The following is a 26,136-nucleotide window of genomic DNA, read 5'->3' as shown; positions in this document are numbered from 1 at the left end:
ACTTGGAAATTATTTTAAATCACAGATTCTCGAACCAATCAGAACCCTTCTCACGGATCACCACACTCTATGTGATCTGAACCGTCCACACTAGGCGAATCCAACGTCTCTCGCTCACCTCTTAGCAGGCCAACCCAAACCCTAACTCCACTCCTCTCCCCTCTATCCCCCGATTCAGATCAACTCGCAGCCGCCACCTACCTCCCGCCCCCGATTCAGATCCCGCCGCCCACGCCCGCGCGCCACCACACTCCGCTGCCCGCGCCGCTCTTCCTCCGCCCGCCGACCCCACGCCGTCCCTGATGCCTCACTCGCCGCGCTCATCCCGCCCTAACTCCACTCCCACTCCAGCCGCTGCTGCTCCCTTCTCCCTCCCACCCACGCCCCGCGCCCACGCCCCCAACCCCACCCAGGCCCCGCGCCCACGCCCCCAACCCCACCCCCTTCTCCTTCCCTCAGATCTCGATCTGCCGCCGCCCCCAACCCCACCGCCACCGCCACCATCGACGACCCTCGCTGTAGATGAGGTTGAGGCCGACCCAAGATCGAGCCCATGCCCATAGCTGCCGCCAAGATTCGCAGGCAACCCCACGCTAATCAGGACCTCAATCTGGATCGAGCAGGCGCTCTCCACAGACGGGGCTTGGGCAGGCGAGCCAACCGCAGCGGATTCGGCCCTCAGCTCCTCCGGTGGCCAGAAAGGCAGCGCGGAGGCTCGCAGAGCACGGGGACGTCGCTCGCCGCCCTCACCGCACCTCCATTCCCCTCCACCACCTTCCCTCCCTCCCTCTACACGCCCGTCTATATAAGGTACGCCTCCCTCTCCCCTCACCTCTCTCCCTACGCTTCTGGAAGTCGGGGTCTAGGGTTTGGTGCGCCGGTGCGCTGATGGATCTGGAGGGGTTGCTGGTGAGCTGCAGGAGGGTGGCCAGATGTCGGACGCGCCGGCGAGCCCGCCGGGCGGTGGCTTCGGCGGCGTCAGGGAGCAGGACAGGTTCCTGCCCATCGCCAACATCAGCAGCATCATGAAGAAGGCCATCCTGGCCAACGGCAAGATCGCCAAGGACGACAAGGAGACCGTGCGGGAGTGCATCTCGGAGTTCATTGCTTCATCGCCAGCGAGTGAGTGCCTCTATTGACCGCTGACGCTCTGTTTTACCTACCCGAATCAAGTGTGGTCTGGTGCTTACCTGTCACCGTTTTGTCTTGTCTGTAATGTAGGGCGAGCGACAAGTGCCAGAGGGAGAAGTGCAAGACCATCAACATCGACGGCCTGCTCTGGGCGATGGCCACGCTAGGATTTCAGGAGTACATTGAGCCCTCAAGGTTTATCTGTAGAATTACAGAGAGGTGCATGCCCATTTAGCCATGTGGGATTTTTTATCTGAACTAATTGGGGATGGATTAGTGCTTTGAGAGTTAGGTAGGTCCATGATAGTTTAATATGTTGCTGTTGTAGCCTGAAAAACTCTGTTTGGCACTTTTGTTAGTCCTAGTTGGCAAATTTAAACACTCATGTTCAGCTTGGTGACTGATGAGACCCCACACTGCCTGGCACCAATCATCTTATTGTCCTTAGAACAAGTGTTGATTTATCCCTCCAATTACTACTGTCATTGAGATCTTCAATTCTTTTCTGTACTGTTAATTCAGATAACTGAATGATTTGAAGCACTAAGAATTGTCTTCGGAGTCCAACTATTAAACTGTTTAAGTAGCTACTGAATCTGCTTGCTTGGTTATGGCAGACATACATGCCTTACAAATTCGTTATTCTTGTTTGAAGCTAAGCTAGGCTACTGTAGTTCCAGCAAAAAACAGGGGAGCCGCTCTTTTTGTTCTTCACAAATAAATTCTTGTTTGAATGCATATCCTGGGGGTGGTGAAGCTGGGAGCCTTTCCTCCCCATAAAAATACTTTGCTCTTCATTATAAGCAATGCCCTTATATAATTAGCTGCTAGGAGTGTTTATATACTTGATCACCACACCTCTACTATTCTGGTTACTTTTGCTTTCTTCTCTGTAGTTGTCCAGGGCATAACAGTTTTATGTGTGGCTTGTTATTTTGTTACCAGCCTACTTTCTTGTGCTCCTGGTCGAGTCTTGTGGAGAAGCAGGGCGAATCGGGCATCATCTCACTTGTGCCTATGTGGTAAGAATAGAACGCCACTCTCGCTTGATGTGCATGTATTAGTACAACAAAGCATTCTTACATGGTGATTGTTAGCGACACAACAATTATCTTGCAACATAGCTTGCCAAATTGCTTGCTTGCTTACTATATAACCTGTACTGCTAAACATGTTATCCCACTCCATGATGTTGTATCATTTGCAAATACTCCTGGACATCGGCTCCCATTAGCTATAATCTGTACCTCTAAAGAGGAGTATAAACTGGACTAATCTGTACTCTATTATGCTTGAGACTTGATCCAAGCCGTATTAATTGTTGCCAGTGATGTTATTATCTACTCTAATGGCTGATGAATCTGTACCTGCCATACCATGTGGAATGACTAATGAATTTGTACCCGAATACCATGTGTAATGATTGTTATTTTTGCATCATTTAAACATTTTTTCTGCTATATAGTTTCTCACTCATGATTGATCTACTGCAGGTGAATGAGGTTTTCAAATGTTGGAAGGAGGAGGACAATAGGAACTTCTGTTATGTCTTAGCATCTAAATTTTTGTTTTAATTTTCTTTGTTGTAGAATAGTTTTGTTTGGCAGTTACTATTCCTGGGATGTAAAGATATCTTAGATATGTATTGCTGGAATGAATGGTTGTAATATAATAACATTGCACGTTGTCCAAGATAGCTTGTGGTGTGATGTGTTGTAATGTCAATGGCATAATAACTTCTTTTGTATTGGATCAATTTTTTCGGAACTGGGCTAGGCCCAAGTTATATTGGACAATTATTTTTCAGGGAAAAACATGAGAGGCAAAGCAAAGAAATGGCCCATAAAAATACATGATCAAAAAGAAAATATGCTGTTAAAAGGGCCACACAAAGAAATCAATAAGGCTGAATTGTTGGGCCAGACCCATGTAGCTAATAAAAGCACAGGAAAAAAATACATTAAAAAGGCCGAATTGTTGGGCTAGGCCCATGTAGAAAATCGAATTGGACCGGGCTGAATCTTGTGCCACGTCAGATTGCCACGCTGGATGCCTACGTGGCCTGGGGAGTTTGCTAGTGACCAAAACGCCACAGTAGACGTATTTTGGTCATAAATGTCTTCGACCATTCCAGAAGAAAGGTCGCTATAGTCAGTTTATGACGGCCAGCTTTTGACCTTATGTTTGTGGTCACAAAAAGGTCACAAATGGAAATTTGTGACCATTTAGTGACCAATAGTGGTGGTCACAAGTTGACATATTTCTTGTAGTGGTCGGAGGAGCGTCCGGTGCGTGCCTTGTGTCCGCCTCCGCCTCTGGACCAGGCTTTGGAGCCTGGCTGGTGGAGGCGCGATTGGCAGCCTCTCCGAATATAGTCCGGTGAGGTCTCTTTGTCCTGAAGAGAGCATGAGTGTTAATATGCCTTAAAGGTATAACACCTGGGATAAGGAGGTGCGCCATACCTCTGCGCTGACACCTCGGTCTGGACTGCACCTCTTTTCTGCCCACGGGGCCCTGCGGCCCCTCGTCGGCTTGTCGCCGCAGGTTCGGCCTCCCGTCTCAGAAACCTCCCCTGCAAAGTTTGGTTGTAATCTGGAAACTAAAAACACGAGAGGGCGGACCCCTATTCGGGGTACTGGGACTTCGATATCAGTTACCTGGGAGGCCGGGATTAGACCTAGGTAATCGGCCGTAACAGCCACCAAGGCGTTGTCCTTGCTCAATTGATGGAACACTCCATCAATCAGCTCCACAGATACGTCCGGATCCTCTTGAGAGGCCGGGTCGAGGGACCGTCCTCGGTCCTCGGGTTGTGGAGGAGGGCTGTTTATTTCTTTAACAGCCTGGCGCAGTTCCTGCGTTGAAGTCGCTAGACTGAATATTTAACGATGGGGATATAAAACGGATGGGCAAGATGCGATCACTTCCCAGCTTGGAGGATTGTACATAGAAAATCCACCCTTCGGGTCGACGCGGAGAAAATCCTCCTCTTCTCCCTTCTACAAAGCGGACAAGGTCTTTGCTAGAGCCACAGCCAAATCCGGCCCCTTATGGCCGTAGCAGGTGGCGTCGTCCTCCCCGTTGAAGTCCCTCATGGGGTGGCCTCTATACTGTAGCGGCTGCACCCCTCGCATGATGCATGCGGCCATGACCCCGATCATGGTCAGTTCTTATCATATCTATCAGATCTCACTATCGTAAGGGGACACGATCTCTGCTTCGACAAGATGTGCCTTTGAAAACCCGCGTCTCGAAATGTGGAACGGCAGACGGAAAATGGTTCGAAATGATGACCAAGCAGACGTGATGTCACATTACGAAAAGTTGACAACGGATTGGACTCATGCAATATTATATTTTCTATGGTTGTGTGTGGTACTTGTGTTGCATACCCGGACACGTTCTGCGGTTGGAGTATTCGGACACAATTTTCTCGCCAGACACCTCGTCATTGAAGCCTGGTTCAGGGGCAACTGAGGGAGTCCTGGACTAAGGGGTCCTCGGGCGTCCGACCTATTGGACATGGGCCGAACTGATGTCCTGTGAAGATACAAAGACCGAAGACTCTACCCGTGTCCAGATGGGACTCTCCTTGACGTGGAAGGCAAGCTTGGCATCCGAATATGAAAATTCCTTTCTCTGTAACCGACCATATGTAGCCCTAGATCCCTCTGGTGTCTATATAATAGGAGGGCTAGGTCCGTAGACATAGGTCCTCATAATCATAGCCAGACATGCTAGACTTCTAGGGTTTAGCCATTACGATCTCGTGGTAGATAAACTCTTGTAATACTCATATTCATCAAGATCAAAGCAAGCAGGAAGTAGGGTATTACGTCCATAGAGAGGGCCCGAACCTGGGTAAAACATTGTGTCCCTTGCCTCCTGTTACCAGCGACCTTAGACGCATAGTTCGGGACCCCCTACCCGAGATCCGCTGGCTTTGACACCGACAATACTAGTGACACTTTGTTTGTCTATGTATTCGCACATGTACTAAGTTTCCGGTTACTACAATTCTAGCATGAATAATAAACATTTATCGTGATATAAGGAAATATTAAATAACAACTTTATTATTGCCTCTAGGGCATATTTCCTTCAGTGTCCCACGTGCACTAGAGTCTATAATCTGGATTACATTGTAATGATTCTAACACCCATGGAGTCTTGGTGCTAATCATGTTTTGCTCATGAGAGAGGCTTAGTCAACGGGTCTCCAACATTCAGATCCGTATGTATCTTGCAAATCTCTATGTCTCCCTCCTTGACTTGATCGTGGATGGAATTGAAGCATATCTTGATGTGCTTGGTTCTCCTGTGAAATCTGGATTCCTTTGCCAAGAAAATTGCACCAGTATTATCACAAAAGATTTTCATTGGACCCGATGCACTAGGTATTACATCTTGATCAGATATGAACTCCTTCATACAGACTCCTTCATTTGCTACATCAGAAAGAGCCATGTACTCCGCTTCACACGTAGATCCCACCACGACGCTCTGCTTGGAACTGCACCAACTGACAGCTCCATGATAACTCAGAAGTATTGGGGATCGCAACAGTTTTTGAGGGTAGAGTATTCAACCCAAATTTATTGATTCGACACAAGGTTTATTAAGGCACACAAGAAGAAAGCTAAAAAGGAAATAAACTATCATGGATGATACAATTAAAAAGTATGAGCACCGACAACTAGCATGAGTGTGTGAACATGAATGTAATGTCGGTGAGAAATACGTACTCCCCCAAGCTTAGGCTTTTGGCCTAAGTTGGTCTGAGGGAGTCCTGGATTAGGGGGTGTTCGGGTAGCCGGACTATACCTTCAGCCGGACTCCAGGACTATGAAGATACAAGATTGAAGACTCCGTCCCGTGTCCGGATGGGACTTTCCTTGGCGTGGAAGGCAAGCTTGGCGATGCGGATATTCAAGATCTCCTACCATTGTAACCGACTTTGTGTAACCCTAACCCTCTCCGGTATCTATATAAACCGGAAGGTTTTAGTCCGTAGGACAACTTCGTCATACAACAATCATACAATAGGCTAGCTTCTAGGGTTTAGCCTCCTTGATCTCGTGGTAGATCTACTCTTGTACTACCCATATCATCAATATTAATCAAGCAGGACGTAGGGTTTTACCTCCATCAAGAGGGCCCGAACCTGGGTAAAACATCGTGTTCCTTGCCTCCTGTTACCATCCGGCCTAGACGCATAGTTCGGGACCCCCTACCCGCGATCCGCCGGTTTTGACACCGACATTGGTGCTTTCATTGAGAGTTCCTCTGTGTCGTCGCTTTCAGGCCCGATGGCTCCTTCGATCATCAACAATGCAGTCCAGGGTGAGACTTTTCTCCTCCGACAGATCTTCGTCTTCGGCGGCTTCGCACTGCGGGCCAATTCGCTTGGCCACCTTGAGTAGATCGAAAGCTATGCCCCTGGCCATCAGGTCAGGTTTGGAAGCCTAAACTACACCGCTGACATCCGCGGGGACTTGATCTTCGACGGATTCGAGCCACAGCCAAGCGCGCCGCACTGTCTCGATGGGCATGATATAGCTCTGCCGCCGAACAGCGCCTTGGAGGCCGCACATGCATCGGTTCCGACCATTGATTCGGAGCCTACTGCGCCGATCGAGGATCAGCGGTTGGACGCTGCCTCAGGGGCTGCGATCTCAGAGGCGATCGAGCCGAACTCCAGCCCTGCACTCCGCATGGCCCGTGACTCCGAGGAGCCGGATTCCTCTCCGAACTCCGAGCCCCCCGCGCCCCTGCCGATCGAATCCGATTGGGCGCCGATAATGGAGTTCACCGCCGCGCACATCTTTCAGCACTCGCCCTTCAGCGACATCCTGAATTCTCTAAAGTCTCTCTCTTTATCAGGAGAGCCCTGGCCGGACTACGGTCAGCAAGGTTGGGATACGGACGATGAAGAAATTCAAAACCCACCCACCACCCACTTGGTAGCCACTGTCGACGACTTAAACGACATGCTTGACTTCTACTCCGAAGACATCGACGGCATGGACGACGATGCAGGAGACGAACAAGAACCAGCACCAGTAGGGCGCTGGAAGGCCACCTCGTCATATGACATATATATGGTGGACACTCCAAAGGATGGAGATGGCGATGGAACAGCGAGGGACGATACCTCTAAGAAACAGCCCAAGCGCCGACGTCAGCGGCGCCGCTCTAAATCCCGCCAAAGCAAAAATGGTGATTCCGGCACGGGAGATAATACTACTCCGGATAGCGTCGAAGAACACCCCCTCCAGCAAGATTCAGCATAGGAGGACAGAGAAGCCAGCCCTCACGAGAGGGCGGCGGACCAAGAGGCTGAGGACGATAATTATACGCCTCCCTCCGAAGACAAAGCAAGCCTCGACGACAACGAGTTCGTCGTGCCAGAGGATCTCGCCGAACAAGAGCGTTTTAAACGCAGGCTTATGGACACAGCAAGCAGCCTCAAGAAAAAGCAGCAACAGCTTAGATCTTATCGGGATTTGCTAGCTGACAGATGGACTGAAGTCCTTGCGGCCGAAGAGTATGAACTCGAACGCCCCTCCAAGAGTTACCCAAAGCGCAGGCTGCTACCCCGACTAGAGGAGGAAGCACCTACATCACCAGCGCATGACATGGCCGACCGGCCACCTCGTGGCCGCGATAGAGAGGCCTCTTGGCCCTCCGCTCAAGCCATGCCCCGACGCTGCGTCAAGCATACTAAGGCACGGGAAAATGCACCCGACCTGCGCGACATACTGGAGGACAAGGCAAGGCAAACAAGATCGATCTATGGATCGCGCAGGCGCCCCACGGCACGTGACGGTAATCGTCACTCCGGATGCAATAAATCCAGCTGGGACGAACTCAACAGACAAAGCTCCTTCGAGCTACGTCATGATATAGCCCAATACAGAGGAGCCGCACACCCACTATGCTTCATAGATGAAGTAATGGATCATAAAATCCCTGAGGGCTTCAAACCCGTAAACATCGAATCGTACGATGGCACAACAGATCCTGCGGTATGGATCGAGGATTATCTCCTTCATATCCACATGGGCCGCGGTGATGATCTACACGCGATCAAATACCTCCCACTCAAACTTAAGGGACTGGCCCGGCATTGGCTTAACAGCTTGCCAGCAGACTCTATCGGTTCTTGGGAGGACCTGGAAGCCGCATTCCTTGACAACTTCCAGGGCACTTATGTGCTACCACCGGACGCCGATGACCTAAGCCACATTATTCAGCAGCCAGAGGAATCGGCCAAGCAATTCCGGACACGGTTCCTAACAAATAAAAAACAGATAGTCGATTGTCCGGACACAGAGGCCTTAGCGGCCTTCAAGCATAATATCCGTGACGAGTGGCTTGCCCGGCACCTGGGACAGGAAAAGCCGAAATCTATGGCAGCCCTCACGACACACATGACCCACTTTTGCGCGGGAGAAGATAGCTGGCTAGCTTGCAGCAACAATTTAACCAAGAACCCTGGTAATTCGAATACCAAGGACAAAAGCGACAGGTCGCGTCGGAACAAACAAAAGCGCCGCGTTAACAACGACAGCAACGAGGATACGGCAGTTAATGCCGCATTCCGAGGCTACAAATCTGGTCAACGGAAAAAGGCATTCAAAAGAAATACTCAGGGCCCGTCCAGTTTGGACCCAATACTCGACCGCTTGTGCTAGATACATGGCACCCCCGAAAAGCCAGCCAATCACACCAACAGGGACTGTTGGGTGTTTAAGCAGGAAGGCAAGTTAAGAGCCGAAAACAAAGACAAGGGACTGCATAGCGATGACGAGGAGGAGCCCAGGTCGCCGAACAACAGTGGACAGAAGGGATTTCCCCCGCAAGTGCAGACGGTGAACATGATATACGCAACCCACATCCCCAAGAGGGAGCGGAAGCGTGCGTTACGGGACGTATATGCGATAGAGCCAGTCGCCCCAAAGTTCAACCCATGGTCCTCCTGCCCGATCACCTTTGATCGAAGGGACCACCCCACTAGCATCCGCCACGGCGGCTTCGCCGCATTGGTTCTAGACCCAATCATTGATAGATTTCATCTCACAAGAGTCCTCATGGACGGCGGTATCATCCTGAACCTGCTTTACCAGGATACAGTGCGAAAAATGGGCATAGATCCCTCGAGGATCAAGCCCACCAAAAGGACCTTTAAAGGCGTCATACCAGGTGTAGAAGCCGACTATACAGGCTCAATCACACTGGAAGTGGTCTTCGGATCTTCGGATAACTTCCGAAGCGAGTAGTTAATCTTCGACATAGTCCCGTTCCGCAGTGGCTATCACGCACTGCTCGGGCGAACCGCATTCGCAAAATTCAACGCGGTACCGCACTATGCATACCTCAAGCTCAAGATGCTAGGCCCTAGAGGAGTAATCACGGTCAATGGGAACACTGAACGCTCCCTCCGAACGGAGGAGCACATGGCAGCGTTCGCAGCAGAAGTACAAGGCAGCCTCTCTAGGCAGTTCTCTAGTTCGGCCTTCAAAAAGCCGGACACTGTCAAGCGCGCCCGGAGTACCCTACAACAAGACGGCGTGGCACGTTCTGAGCTAGCGTAGCAATGCGGCCCCAACCCTAGCCCTCGCGATATAGCCAAACCAGTGCTTCGCGTACATAACTACGCTCTTGAAATACCATGGACACAGGGGAAGAGGAACTATCACGGCACGCCCGAAATACGGCTTAAACCGCACCAGGGGCTGCCGAATTCCTTTTTTTTCTTTTTTTCTCTTACTCTCAGGACTCCATACTTCGGATGACCCGTTCGGCAATTCAACTGCTGCACAAATGATGCAAGATCCAGGAAAGCAGACAAGCCACGCCGCATTATGGAACTCCCAGGTGGTCTCTATTGCGAGCAGTATACCTGTTTTTAATACAATTCCGCGGCCTACCCCTGGCCAGGACATGTTAAATAGTCCAATTTATTGCTTATCTCACTATTTGTATCGTTCCGCTTTCATAGCAGCCTTTCTATAAGCAATGCATAGCTTTTTGTCAATTTTTTGCATTATCCTCTTTTTATATATATGTTTATCAATAACATGTTGCATCCGTACACTGTGGTACGGCAAAAATACGCCAGGGGCTTCAGTACCCATCAATATGGCATGAGAAGTCCGTACACTTTCACAAGTGCGGCACCCCGAACTTATAGCACTATATGCATCGGCTCCGAATCATGATTTGGGTCAATAGTTGGGTTTGCCTGGCTCCTATGTTTTGGTGCCTTACATTCCGCTATATCAGCTAAGGTAGCACTAGGAGAACTACTGCGATTGTGCCCCAGTTGAGCTGGGCTGAGCACCTCAGTAGAGAAAGCTAAAACTGACTGTCGTGATGAGGCGAGAGACCGGTCGCTGTTCGAGAGGTTTTTCGAGTCCTTAAAGATTTATGCCGCTTTGAGCGAGGAACCGGCTTTGTCCGGCCAAGGCGTGGATAGCGCCCCGAACTCGGTCTTTCGAATACTAGGGGCTTCGCTGAAATTTAAAATTATAGAGTTCAATGGCTAAGTGAGAGTGTTCAAGCATTATAGTCCAATTGCCTTGTTCGTTGTGCTGAGCGCCTCCCTCGACGGACCCAATCATGGGAAAAAGAGCGCTCAGGTTTATCCCGAACACCCCAGCACTAGTGGCATGGGGGCAGAAGCCGACGAGTGGCCATCTCTAAATTTTTTGATAAACGGCCGCACAGAAAGTAATATTTTAAATTCAAGCATTGCTTAGCGCATATGAACAAGTTTTCAGCGCACAGGATAACACGAGCGAGTTCATTCAAAAATTACATCCTTGGTGCATTCATCCGCCATAAGGCGGGCACCGGCCAGAACATCCTTGTAATAGTTCTCGGGCTTGCGATGTTCCTTGCCCGGCGGCGGCCCGTCCCTCACAAGCTTCTCACCATCCAGCTTACCCCAGTGCACCTTTGCATGGGCAAGGGCCCTACGGGCACCTTCGATGCAGACGGAGCGCTTGATGACCTCGAGCCTTGGACAAGCCTCCACCAGCCGCTGCACCAGTCCGAAGTAGCTCCCAGCCAGGGCCTCTCCAGGCCACAGCCGAACTATGAAGCCCTTCAGGGCCTGTTCGGCCGCCTGGTGGTGCTCGACCAGCTGCTTCAGCTAGTCGCTCAAGGGCACAGGGTGTCCGGCCTCAGCGTACTGAGACCAGAAAACCTTCTCCGTTAAGCTGCCTTCCTCGGCTCGGTAGAATGCGGCGGCATCGGATACGCTGCGGGGAAGATCTGCGAATGCCCCTGGAGAGCTCCGGCTTCGGGTAAGTAACAAGTAGTTTACTTTTATATGTCTGCTTTGCATAGAGAATGCCTTACCCGCCTCTATCTTTTTCACCGCATCAAATTCCTGGAGGGCCTTCTGGGCTTCGGCCTTGGAAGATTTGGCAGTTTTAAGGGCCGCAGCAAGCTCGGACGCTCGCGTCTTCGAGTCGAGCTCCAAACTCTCACGTTTTTTCATGAGAGCCTGAAGCTCTTGCTGCACCTCGCCGACCTGCGCCTCAAATTTCTCCTGCTCAGTGCGCTCCGTGGCTGCTCTCTTCTTGGCCTCGGACAGCGCCTGCTTGAGGGTCGCCACCTCAGTTGTGGCCCCTACAATAAGCAATATACTCCTGTCATTTTTTGCAATTGCGTCTTCTTATAGGCATTTTTTCTATAAGATATCTCTTACCTTCTTTCTCCTCAAGTTGCCGTTTGGCAAGGCCGAGCTCTTGCTCGGTCCACTCGAGGCCCTGCTTCAGGGCATCCACCTCCGTAGTCAGTGCGGCGGTGGCCAGCAGCGAAGCCTGCATACGTATATTGACTCCTTTTTAGTTAGACTCCTGCGATATTTAATAGATCCTCTATTCGGCTTTTCTTTCCGAACGCCAAACAGAGCTTCAGGGGCTACTGTCTATGCGGTAATATTTTTACATATTTCTACTTACCTTGAAGCCTGTTAGAAGGCTAGCACAAGCTTCAGTAAGTTCGCTTTTGGCGGACTAAACCTTCTGGACCACCGTACTCATGATAGTACGGTGCTCCTCGTCGATGGAGGCGCCCTTAAGCACCTCCAGCAGATTGTCCGGCGCCTCCGGTTGGACGGAGGACGCCGTCTCAATAGGCTTGCTCCTCTTGGCAGGAGTTCGCCTGCCGCAGTCCGGAACTGTTGATGATTCCGGCGTGGTGTCCGGCTTAAAGCCGGACTTGGAGCCCTGGGGGGTCTCGTCCCCTTTACTCCTGGAGTCCGGGAGGTCGCCTCGCGGCTCCTCCTGGAGTCCGGGAGGTCGCCTCGCGGCTCCTCCTGGACCACCTCCTCTTGCCCCGGAGCTTGTCGCGACGCCAGTTTGGCGTCATCCGCAGCACAGGGGGAGGCAGCGGGCGGAACTGAATTCACGTCCGATGAATCCAGGGAGCCGCTCGACGACTCGTCGAGCCCGTCCTTGGGTGGGCTGCATGATTATATTCGACATTAGGGAAAGCTGCGCAACAAAAGGAATATCATGAGTTACTCTGGTATCTGAACACTTACGATTTCACCGGACCCTTGGCCCTGTCCGTCCACTCCTCTTAGTCCTCGTCGGCGTCGGGGGCGTAGTCCGGCGGAGGGGTTTTCCTCTTCTTGGACCCTTCGCCCCCCCCCTACTAGGGCGGCCTTCCTCTTCTTTCCTCCCCTCGCTGGAGGGGGAGAGGTCTCTTCTTCCTCCTCCTCGTCTTCACGGGAGGAGTGCGTCTCGGACTCATCAGACGACGAGTCCGACACCACCATATGCCGGGAACTCTTTCGAGTCGCGGTGGCCTTCTTCTTCTTGGCCTTCTTCTCCGGCACCACATAAGGTGCCGGAACCAGCAGTTTTACTAGGAGAGCAGGGGCTGGGTCTTTGGGCAAGGGAGCCGGACAGTTAATCAGTCCGGACTTCGCCTGCCAATCCTGTCAAAGGTGAGGGAGTTTATATCCCGCATAGAGTCAAACTATGAAGAAAACTTAACATCCTGTAAAAGATGAAAATATTTTACCTCGCCAGCAGTACGCTGCGAGCTGAATCCACGGTCTTCGGAGGCGGATGTGGGAGCGTCGGCGCCTTTGGTTAGCCCCTTCCAGACATCTTCGTGCGTCGTGTCGAAGAGCCTGCTCAGAGTTCGATGCTGCGCCGGGTTGAACTCCCACAAATTGAAGTCCTGTTCTTGACGCGGAAGGATTCGGCGGACGAGCATGACCTGGACTACGTTGACAAGCTTGAGCTGCTTGTTCACCAGGGACTGGATGCATTTTTGCAGTCCGGTCACCTCTTCTTCGTCGCCCCACGACAAGCCCGTCTCCTTCCAGGACGTGAGCCGCGTAGGGGGTCCGGATCGGAATTCAGGGACTGCGATCCACTTCGAATCGCGTGGCTCGGTGATGTAAAACCACCCTGACTGCCACCCCTTCAAGGTCTCCACAAAGGAGCCCTCGAGCCATAGGACTTTGGCTATTTTGCCCTCCATGGCACCTCCGCACTCCGCCTAGTTGCCGCGCACTACCTTTGGCTTGACGTTGAAGGTCTTGAGCCAGAGGCTGAAATGGGGCGGATGCAGAGGAAAGCCTCGCACACGACAATAAACGCCGAGATATTGAGGATGAAGTTCGGGGCCAGATCGTGGAAATCTAGGACATAGTAGAACATGAGCCTGCGGACAAATGGGTGGAGAGGAAAAACCAGTCCGCAGAGGAAGTGGGGAAGAAATACTACCCTCTCATGGGGCCTTGGGGTGGGAAGAAGCTGCCCCTCCTCAGGAAGCCGGTGCGCGATGTCTTTGGATAGGTATCCGGCCTTCCTTAGCCTTTTGACATGGCCCTCCGTGACGGAGGAGACCATCCACTTGCCTCCTGCTCCGGACATCGTTGGAGAAGGTTGAGGTAGGAAGTGCGGGCTTGGGCGCTGGAGCTCGGGTGCGCAGAAGATGGATAGGCAAAGGAGGAAGAAGGCGTAGGTAAAAAGGTGGATCCTTATCCCCTTATATGAGCGGATGCGACTATGCGTCCCCACCAGCCTGGTTCAGGGGCTACTGAGGGAGTCCTGCATTAGGGGGTGTTCGGGTAGCCGGACTATACCTTCAGCCGGACTCCAGGACTATGAAGATACAAGATGGAAGACTTCGTCCCGGGTCCGGATGGGACTTTCCTTGGCGTGGAAGGCAAGCTTGGCGATGCGGATATTCAAGATCTCCTACCATTGTAACCGACTTTGTGTAACACTAACCCTCTCCGGTGTCTATATAAACCGGAGGGTTTTAGTCCGTAGGACAACTTCATCATACAACAATCATACAATAGGCTAGCTTCTAGGGTTTAGCCTCCTTGATCTCGTGGTAGATCTACTCTTGTACTACCCATATCATCAATATTAATCAAGCAGGACGTAGGGTTTTATCTTCATCAAGAGGGCACAAACCTGGGTAAAACATCATGTTCCTTGCCTCCTGTTACCATCCGGCCTAGACGCACAGTTCGGGACCCCCTACCTGAGATCCGCCGGTTTTGACACCGACATGGTCTATGCCCATGGATGGCCTGGTGGATATCCGAAGTTGAAGCTGGGGTCGTACTGAGATGCATCAGCTATTGCCTGACAAGCTGCAGCTTGGAGGCGAGCTGCCTCCATCCTCCTCTCGTACTCGGTCGCCTCCTCCCTGGTTATAACATATCTCCCTTTTGCCTGAAAGTCAAAGAAGGTAGGAGCAGGGAGAGCGATGTGATAGATGCGTCGTCTGTCAAAGATTAGTTACTACTGGAGGAACTAATTGTTCCTCTCAACAAACTAATGACGAACCATGGCATTATAATCTAAATAAGCAGGAGGCAACTCAATATCATCTCCACGTATGGGTATCTCAAGAAAATTAGCTAAATGGGCTGCGTAAATTCCACCAAAGAAATCTCCATTAATTTTGTTATTATGCAACCTGGGTGCAACAATGGCCCCCAAATTATGTTGTCTATCTCCTAATACTAATACAGCACTCTTGAGAACACTAAGATCTGGCACACACATGTGACATGCCTCATCCTTACCATTTATGCATCTACCTATAAAGAGAGCAAAATAATGTATAGCAGGAAAATGAATGCTCCCTATGGTAGCTTGTGTGATTTCCCTAGATTCCCCCACAGTTATACTAGCAAGAAAGTCTCTATATTCAGATTTGCGAGGTTCACTAACATTACCCCACTGTGGGAGTTTACAAGCAGTGTTAAAATCTTCTAAGTCCATGGTATAAGATTTATCATAAAGATCAAACAGGACAGTTTGAGAATTGCGTGATGATGAAAATTCAAACCTTCTCACAAAGGAATCAGTGAGGTAGTGGTACTGAGCACTTATCTGCCACGAAGCTCTCAAGATCGGCTACGCACATATGCGTCAAATTCCTCCTTGATTCCTGCTTGGACCATGAATCTTCTGACGGCCATTCACAAGGCCGCACTTGAGCTCCCTCGGTGGTTCATCGTCGGCTCACGCATTGCGGGCCTGGGTCCTTGCTTCCTTGAAGAACCACCTTGGTACATTTTCCTAAACATATTTCTTCCTCTGAAAAATTTCTGAAATTTTAGTAACTTCAAAATAAAAGTGAACCAAACTCAACAAAATTGATAGCAACTACTCCTACAAGTGCCTAGAGGCTATATCATGCATTAAAACTACTTTTGACCATATAAATTTGACATGCAAGCTCAAGAACAGGGTCACCTAAGCAGCAAAAATTTGCAATGAATAAAGCACTAGAACAAAAACTAATTGGACCATTGGAGGAGTCACATACCAAAGAACAATCCCCCAAAGCAGTTTTGTGAATGGAGCTTTGAGCTAGGAGATCGAAAATGGCACAGCAAGATGAGCTAGAACTCGTGCTTGAGCTGGTTGGTGATTTTTTTGGGAGGAAGGAGTGTGTGGTGGCTGGAATAAGTGGAGGGCCACCAGGGGCCCACGAGGCAGGGGGCGCGCCCAGGGGGTAGGGTAGGGCGCGCCCTGGACCCTCGTGGCTAGGTGCTGGCTCCCCCTGATGTGTTCTCAGTGCCAGATATTCTCAAATATTCCAGAAAAAATCATATTCAAATTTCAGGGCATTTGGAGAACTTTTATTGTCGCGGTATTTTTTATTGCATGGATAATTCAGAAAACTGACAGAAATTACTATTTTTGCTTTATTTAATATAAATAACAGAAAGTAAAAAGAGGGTACAAAGAGTTGTGTTTTCTAAATTCACCCATCTCAAGCTCATGAAAAGGAATCCACTAACAAGGTTGATCAGGTCTTGTTAACAAACTCATTTCGAATAACATGAAACCGGAGAATTTTTGAATAACACTAGGTTACCTCCGCGGGGATATGCATGTCCCCAACAATAAATATATCCTATTTCTTCTTGACAGTAGGAAGAGGGAATTCAAAACCTCCAATAGTGATTGTTGAATTTTTTCCAATAGAATTGATACTATGGACTTGAGGTTGTTTCCTCGGAAAGTGTACCGTATGCTCATTACCATTAACATGAAAAGTGACATTGCCTTTGGTGCAATCAATAACAGCCCCTGCAGTATTCAAAAAGGGTCTTCCAAGAATAATAGACATACTATCGTCCTCGGGAATATCAAGAATAACAAAGTCTGTTAAAATAGTAACGTTTGCAACCACAAGAGGCACATCCTCACAAATATTGACAGGTATGGCAGTTGATTTATTATCCATTTGCAAAGATATTTCAGTAGGTGTCAACTTATTCAAATCAAGTCTACGATATAAAGAGAGAGGCATAACACTAACACCGGCACCAACATCACATAAAGCGGTTTTAACATAGTTTGTTTTAATGGAGCATGGTATACTTGGTAGTCCTGGATCTCCAAGTTTCTTTGGTATTCCACCCTTAAAAGTATAATTAGAAAGCATGGTGGAAATTTCAGCTTCCGGTATCTTTCTCTTATTTGTAACAATATCCTTCATATATTTAGCATAAGGATTCATTTTAAGCAAGAGCTCCAGGCTCTCATGGAAAAACATGAGAGTTTGGAGCTTGACTCAAAGACGCGAGCGTGCAAGCTCGCGGTGGCTATTGAAAATGCCAAGTCTGCCAAGGCCGAATCCCAGAAGACCCTCCAGGAGTTGGATGAGGTGAAGAAGATAGCGGCGGGTAAGGCATTCTTTATGCAAAGCAAACACATAAACATGAGTTACTTGTTACTTACCCGAATCCGGAGCTCTCCAGGAGCGTTCGTAGATCTTCCCCGGAGTGTGTCCGATGCAGCCGCATTCTATCAAGCTTGTGGGAGACTCTCTTCTTCAGTTTGCACAAAATTATATATATCCCTTAAAGCAGCTTGTTTATTATGAGCAGGGAAATTTTTAGCAGAGAAGTAGTAAATCATATCCTGGGGACTATGCACACAACCAGGATCAAGGGAATTAAAGCATATCTTAGCATCACCCTTTAATGAGAACGAAAATAATATAATAGTAGCGAGTTTTCTCATCATTAGTGAACAGGGTAGCTATATCATTTAATTTAGTAAGATGTGCCACAACAGTTTCGGATTCATAGCCATAGAAAGGATCAGATTCAACCAAAGTAACTAGATCAGGATCAACAGATAAATCATAATCCTTATCAGTAATAAAGATAGGTGAAGTAGCATAAGCAGGATCATATTTCATTCTAGCATTCACATATTTTTCTTTCAGCTTAGCTAATAGTTTCTTAAGATCACTTCTATCATTGCAGGCAAGAAAGTCTCTAGCAGTTTCTTCATCCATAACATAACCCTCAGGCACAATAGCAATTCATATCTATGGGGATAATCTTCATCATCACCTTCATCAATATTATCAGTTTCAATAGTTTCATTCTCTCTAGCCCTAGCAAGTTGTTCGTCAAGAAATTCACCTATTGGAACAGTAGTATCAAGCATAGAAGTAGTTTCATCATAAGTATCAGAATCAATAACATGTGTAGGTGTCACAAGTTTACTCATAACAGAAGGAGAATTAAGTGTAGAGCTAGATGGCAGTTCCTTACCTCCCCTCGTAGTTGAGGGATAGATCTAGGTTCTTTGATCTTTCAAGTTCTTCATAGTGATAAGCAGATATAAATCCCAAGTGACTTAAAGACTAGAGCTATGCCCCTGGAGACGTCGTCAGAAAATGGTCTTGATAACCCACAAGTATAGGGGATCACAATAGTTTCGAGGATAGAGTATTCAACCCAAATTTATTGATTTGACACAAGGGGAGCCAAAGAATATTCTCTAGTATTAGCAGCTGAGTTCTCAATTCAACCACACCTAGAAAGTTAATATCTGCAGCAAAGTATTTAGTAGCAGAGTAATCTGATAGTAGTGGTAATGGTAGCAAAAGTAATATTTTTGGTTATATAGTGATTCTAACAGTAGCAATGGAAAAGTAAATACGCGAAGAACAATATATGAAAAGCTCATAGCCATCGGATCGGTGATGGAGAATTATGTCAGATGCGATCGATCATGCAACAATTATAATATAGGGTGACACAGAACTAGCTCCAGTTCATCAATGTAATGTAGGCATGTATTCTGAATATAGTCGTACATGCTTATGGAAAAGAACTTGCATGACATCTTTTATCCTACCCTCCCGTGGCAGCAGGGTCCTATTGGAAACTAAGGGATATTAAGGCCTCCTTTTAATAGAGTATCGGACCAAAGCATTAACACATAGTGAAAACATGAACTCCTCAAACTACGGTCATCACCTGGAGTGGTCCCAATTATTGTCACTTCGGGGTTGCCAGATCATAACACACAGTAGGTGACTATAGACTTGCAAGATAGGATCAAGAACTCACATATATTCATGGAAACATAATAGGTTCAGATCGGAAATCATGGCACTCGGGCCCGAATGACAAGCATTAAGCATAGCAAAGTCATAGCAACATCAATCTCAGAACATAGTGGATACTAGGGATTAAACCCTAACAAAACTAACTCGATTACATGATAAATCTCATCCAACCCATCACCGTCCAGCATGCCTATGAAGCAATTACTCACACACGGCAGTGAGCATGATGAAATTGGTGATGGAGGAAGGTTCATGATGGCGATGGCGACAGATTCCCCTCTCCGGAGCCCCGAACGGACTCCGGATCAGCCCTCCCGAGAGAGTTTAGGGCTTGGCGGCGGCTCCATGTCGTAAAACGCGATGAATCCTTCACTATGGTTTTTCTCTCCCCGAACACGAATATATGGAGTTGGAGTTGAGGTCGGTGGAGTGTCAAGGGGCCCACGAGGCAGTGGGGCACGCCCAGGGGGGTAGGCGCCCCCCACCCTCGTGGACAGGGTGTGGGCCCCCTGACATGGATTCTTCTTCCAGTATTTTTTATATATTCCAAAAATAATCTCAATTGATTTTCAGGTCATTCCGAGAACTTTTATTTCTGCACAAAAATAACACCATGGCAATTCTGCTGAAAACAACGTTAATCCGGGTTAGCTCCATTCAAATCATGCAAGTTAGAGTCCAAAACAAGGGGAAAGTGTTTGGAAAAGTAGATACGATGGAGACGTATCAACTCCCGCAAGCCTAAACCTTTGCTTGCCCACAAGCAATTCAGTTGATAAACTGAAAGTGATAAAGAAAAACTTTTACAAACTCTGTTTGCTCCTGTTGTTTGTAAATATGTAAAGCCAGCATTCAAGTTTTCAGCAAAAGTTATGAACTAACCACATTCGCAATAACATTTAAGTCTCATGTTTACTCATCTAAATGGCATAATCAACTAGCGAGCAATAATAATAAATCTCAGATGACAACACTTTTCAAAACAATCATAATATGATATGACAAGATGGTATCTCTCTAGCCCTTTCTGAGACCGCAAGACATAAATGCATAGCACCTTTAAGGATCAAGGACTGATTAGACATTGTAATTCAAGGTAAAAGAGATCCAAGCTCAGTCATACTCAATGTAAACTAACAGTAATGGATGCAAATGACAGTGGTACTCTCCAACTGGTGCTTTTTAATAAGAGGATGATGACTCAACATAAAAGTAAATAGATAGTGTAGCGACCCAACCTCAAATGGTCAAGTCTCTGTGCTTTAGTGTCATCCCTGGATCGGTAATGCTGACACACACAATACTCGAAGGATTTATAACAAAGTAGCAATCACACACTTATTACATCAAATGTCTCAAAAGAGAACTTATTACAATAAATATGGCTTAAGGACATCTAATACGATAACAGCGGAAGCCTTGGAAGATAAAGTGAGTCCATCAACTCCAACGGCATAGCTGAGTGCATGGCAAACGACCTATCGTGTCTTATTCGTCTGAAAAGTCTGAAACATAATACGTTGCAGCCCGAAAATGGGTCAGCACATGGAATATGCTGGCAATGTAACACAGTAGAGCAATGAACAGATAAATGCTATCACTACATGCATATATGGCTGGTGGAGGCTCTATACTTATATGGTTTTTGCGAAAAGCAATTTTTTCCCTACAATAAATGAATAAATTTTTTATTTAACTATCATGGTAGTTGAAACATTCAGAATGGTACCCCCATCTTAATCCCAATTAAAAGTAATTATCATCCCAACAAATAACCATAGATCTCCTCCGTTGGATTTCTCGCACTACGTGGTGTTTGAGAAACGGATGACCGAGACACAGTCTTTCAAAAGCATTAAATCTTTACTCCGGGTGGACAGTTACACCTACTTTCCCTCTACATCTGCTAGCCCACCACTGAAAGAGGTCATAAAACATACTCGACTATGCCAGAGCCCATAATGGCTTGTGGCTGCACACAGAGGTTTCTAGCATGAACAATCTCATGATCCCTTTGAGTTTGGGTTTGGGACCATAGGAGGATCGCACGGTATATCTCCGGGATCTCCTGGACAACACTGGTATATCCCCAGCTGCCAAAACAAGCAATCCACCCAGATGTGTATTAAAGTTGCCACCTTAAGTTGAACCATTAATTAACAATCTCACATCTGTCATGGATACACTCAAACCCAAACCACATCTATGAGCATAGCATAGCAATATAAGCATAACGTAGAAGTAACTCCCATGGTTTGATAATAAAACAGGGCAATAGGTTCTACCTCATCATCTACTTCCCAATACCCACAAGTTAATCACATCCTAATCATGCAAGGTTTGAGGATTAGAACTAATACATAAAAACTTTGTATGAAAGAAGCATGATAAATATGTTACTTGCCTTGCTGACGATCCGCAAAACCTAGAGACTTGGTAGCATGCTTCGCACTCCGGGTTTTCTATCGCAAACAAACAATAGCATACATAAGCAATCAAGCAAAGATGCATGGGTAAATCTCAAATAAGAAGATCCAACTAGAAAGTTCAACTTAAGAACTCTAATTTGCAAAAATAATCAAATCAAGCGGAGCAACCAAACTCAAACAGCGAAAGAAACAAGATCCGATAACTAATCTGGACTAAAGTCAAATTTTACAGTACCAAAATCTTGTTCAAGTTGGTTAAACAGAAAGAGGGCTTCCAGACAAAGATCTAGGCGCTTGAATCGCCTGATTCCGATAAACGAGCGAAAAGATAAACTAAAACGAAGACCGGGTCAGAAATCGCGATCGAAAATAATGGCGAAAAACCCTGGAAAAAGAAAAACTAACGAACAGGCTAACGAACAAACGTTCGCTGTCAGTGACTAACGGGTGAACAGCGTTCGTTAAAACGAACGAATGAACAAACATTCGCTGTTTAACCGAACTGAGAAAAAACCGAACCGATCTATTAAAAAATAGATCTAGGGCTTTCGAAATAAACCGAACGGTTTTAGAAAAACTGGCGCTACCTCGGCGTACGTGATGGCGGCGGTGGTGCGGCAGCGGCTGGCTAGGGTTATGGTTGGCGCGACGCGGCGGGCTGGGCCTCGGGGTCGCGACTCGGGCGGCTTATAAGAGGCCGGCCTGGAGAGTCCTGGCCGGGTACGACCCGAAGTCGGTTTCCCTTTTTTAAATTATTCCGTGCAGAAAAACAAAGAAAATAAATACTAAACAGACTCCAAAAATCCCGAAATAAATTTTCCCTATCCTCTAAAAATAATCCAGACAAGGTGAACATTTAATTGGCCCTATAAGGCAATTTTGAAATATGCATATTTTTCCTAATTCAAATAAAATTTCTATAAAATCCAAAAAAATATGCAAATTGATTTTAATAGTTTTCCTCCAATATTTTATTTATTTTGGAGAAGTCATATTATCTCCTCTCATATATTTTTGTATTGAATATTTTTGGAGAAAATTTATTGAAACCAAAGTGATCCTTGTTTCCATATTTGATCAAATTCAAATATGCAAAACGGTGAAATCCCCCAACTCTCTCTGAGGGTCCTTGAGTTTCTTAGAATTTCGAGGATCGCGGAAGTCAAAATGCACAAAATATGATATGCATGGATGACCTATGTATAACATTCCAAATTGAAAAATTGGGATGTTACAAACCTACCCCCCTTAAGATGAATCTCGTCCTCGAGATTCGGGTTGGCTAGAGAATAGGTGTGGATGGTATTTTCGTAGATCATCCTCTCGTACCCAAGTGGCTTCATCCTCGGTATGGTGGCTCCATTGAACTTTGCAAAACTTGATAACCTTGCTGCGAGTAACTCGACTGGAAAGCTTAAGAATCTTGACAGGTTTCTCCTCGTAGTTCAAATCACTATCCAACTGTATTGCTTCCAGTGGCACTGTATCTCTCAGGGGATATCGGCCATCCCTGGATGGCACTTCTTCAACTGGGAAACGTGAAACACATCATGAACTCTCGACAATCCTTCGGGTAACTCCAACTTGTAGGCTACCTCTCCCATGCGTTCCAAAACACGGTACGGTCCCACAAATCTCGGGGCTAACCTACCTTTAACTCCAAATCGTTTAACTCCTCTAAGTGGTGACACTCTCAGATATGCTCTGTCTCCGATTTCATAGACTACCTCCTTGCGTTTTGAGTCTGCATAACTCTTCTGTCTTGACTGAGCTATCTTTAGTCTATCTTGAATTAGTTTAACCTTCTCTTCGGACTCCTTAATCAAATCGATTCCAAACAGCTATCTATCTCCAACCTCATCCCACATCAACGGTGTTCTGCACCTTCTTCCATACAGGGCCTCGAACGATGCCATCTTCAAACTGGCCTGGTAACCATTGTTGTACGAGAACTCTGTGTAGGGCAAATTATCATCCCAACTAGATCCATAGTCTAGTGCACAAGCTCTCAGCATGTCCTCCAGAATCTGATTGACTCTCTTTGTCTGTCCATCTGTCTACGGGTGAAAAGTTGTACTGAACTCCAGCCTGGTTCCCTAAGTCTGATGCAGCTAGTGCCAAAACTTGGAAGTAAACGGTGTTCCTCTATCTAATACGATGGTCCTCGGAACTTCGTGCAGACATACGATCTGGTCATATATATCTTGGCCAACTTCGCACTTGTATAAGTGGTTTTCACTGGGATAAAGTGAGCTACTTTGGTCTAGCGGTCCACTACTACCCAGATAGAATCATATCCCAATCGGGTCCTGGGTAATCCGGATAAAATCCATGCCAAGTTTGTCCCACTTCCATTCGCATGTCGGCATAGGCTGCAGTAGTCCTGTTGGCTTGTGATGTTCTTCCTTCACTCTGTGGCATAAATCACATACGGCTACATACTTGGCAATATCCTTCTTCATTCCAATCCACTAGAAACGCTCCTTCAAATCCAAATACATCTTGGTGTTTCCTGGGTGTATCGAGTATGGTGTGTCATGAGCTTCCTGTAATATCAACTTCCTGATCTCGGCATTATTGGGCACATATACACGGTCCTCGAACCACAAGGTGTCATGCTCATCCTCACGAAAACCTTTGGCTTTTCCTTCACTCATCTTCTCCTTTATCTTGGCAATTTCTTTGTCATCCTTCTGAGCTTCTCGAATCTTTCCCAACAATGTCGATTGCACTTCCATGGTTGTAACAAAACCTTTAGGAACTATCTCCAAACGAAGTTCCCTGAGATCCTCTGCTAACTCCTTTAGCATTCCTTCTCTTACGAGGGTGTTGATGTAAGTCTTCCGGCTCAAGGCGTCTGCTACAACATTGGCCTTGCCTGGATGATAGTGCAACTTCATATCATAATCTTTTATAAGCTCCAACCATCTCCTTTGCGTGAGGTTCAACTCCTTCTGGGTGAAAATGTACTTCAAATTATTATGATCCGTGTACACATCACAATGATTTCCAATAAGAAATGGTCTCCAGGTCTTGAGTGCATGCACTATAGCTGCTAACTCCAAATCATGCATGGCATAATTCAACTCGTGTGTTTTAAGTTGTCGTGAGGCATACGAAACAACTCTTCCGTCTTGCATAAGTAATCCTCCAAGTCCTAAGCGAGAGGCGTCACAATACACTTGGACATCCTTGCATATATACGGTAGAATCAGCACTGGGGCTGTAGTCAAACGTTTCTTCAGCTCCTGGAAACTTGCTTCACATTCCTCAGTCCAATGGAACTAACTTGGTGTCCTTCTTCAACAACGTCGTCATGGGCTTCGCAATCTTCGAGAAATTTTTAGTGAACCTCCGATAGTATCCTGTGAGTCTAGGAAAACTGCTCAGTGACTGATTTCACCTTGGTAGGGTCCACTACTATACCTTCTCCTGATATAACATGTCCAAGAAATCCAACTTCCTTCAACCAAAACTCACATTTGCTAAACTTGGCATATAACTGATGTTCTGTTAGCTTCTCGAGAATTAAACACAAATGCTCCTTATGTTCATCCTCATTCTTTGAGTATACCAAGATATCATCTATGAACACCACGACAAACTTATCCAAGAACTCCATGAACACTTTGTTCATCATACTCAAGAAATAGGGGGGCATTAGTCAACCCAAATGACATAACCATATACTCATATAGCCCATACCTTGTGGTGAATGCTGTCTTAGGTATATCCTTTTCTCAAATCTTCCACTACTAGGAAAAGGGCTATAGATGATATGGCCACTAATGGCGCACCAGACATGTGGTGCGCCACTACTATATAGTAATGGCGCACCATGAGTCGGTGCGCCATTAGTAACAATTTTTTTCCAAAAATTCTAATGGCGCACCAGGGAGTAGTGCGCCATTACTAGTTTAACTAGTAATGGCGCACCTCCTACACAGTGCGCCACTACTATTTATTTATTTTTATTTTTTTGCAAACTACTAATGGCACACCTCAAGCTGGTGCCCCATTAGTAACAAGGGTTACTATTGGTGCATTTGTCTCTGGTGCGCCATTAGTAACCTGGGACCAGCTAGATATTTTGGACAGCCACACCTACACACTCACTTTCCCCACTTCATTCTCTCCACCTCCTCCTCCAAGCTTGTGTCGGCTGCATCCTCCTCCTCACCTCATTTGCACCATAGATTCGTCAAAATAAAGTGGTTAAATTACCTTTTTTTGATAGGTAAGTAAGGCGAAAGCTATCTTTAAGTTGTAGATCTACTTTTTTTCTCCCTACCTCGCTCCAACAACGTGCACATGCACTTTTTATGGCCTTGCTAGATCTATGTATGTTTGTGGTGTTGCATATATGTTTGTGGTTGCAAGTACCGGTATTTGAAATGCGATAGTTGACAATATTTTGCCGGAATGTTGATTCATTTCCGTTTCGGCGAGAATTTTGGCACTACACATTCTTTTTTGTCCTATTTTTAGGAAAAGTCATGCCAAATTTTTTTCTTGGTTCTAAAATATCGTTTTGCTCTACCCCGCGGGCGACCATGGTCCGCACGATGACCGAAGGCATCGTGAATAGGTTTTTGAGCTCCGTGAAGGCCGAGATGCTTCAAAAGAATGAGATGGAGATAAGATGTCCGTGTCGAAGATGCAACCTGAAGAGCCTTATTGCGGATCCGGATTC

The 26,136-nt window shown here is 47.0% G+C and overlaps 1 pseudogene; it reads left to right on the top strand.

Moving 5' to 3' along the window:
- Nucleotides 1–932: 932 nt before the first annotated feature.
- Nucleotides 933–1,427, top strand: LOC125524633 (annotated as a pseudogene).
- The last annotated feature ends 24,709 nt before the right edge of the window (nt 1,428–26,136 follow it).

This window comes from Triticum urartu, chromosome 7, assembly GCF_003073215.2.
Source record: "Triticum urartu cultivar G1812 chromosome 7, Tu2.1, whole genome shotgun sequence".
NCBI classification, from domain to species: domain Eukaryota; kingdom Viridiplantae; phylum Streptophyta; class Magnoliopsida; order Poales; family Poaceae; genus Triticum; species Triticum urartu.
This window is presented reverse-complemented; position numbering and strand designations above follow the sequence as displayed.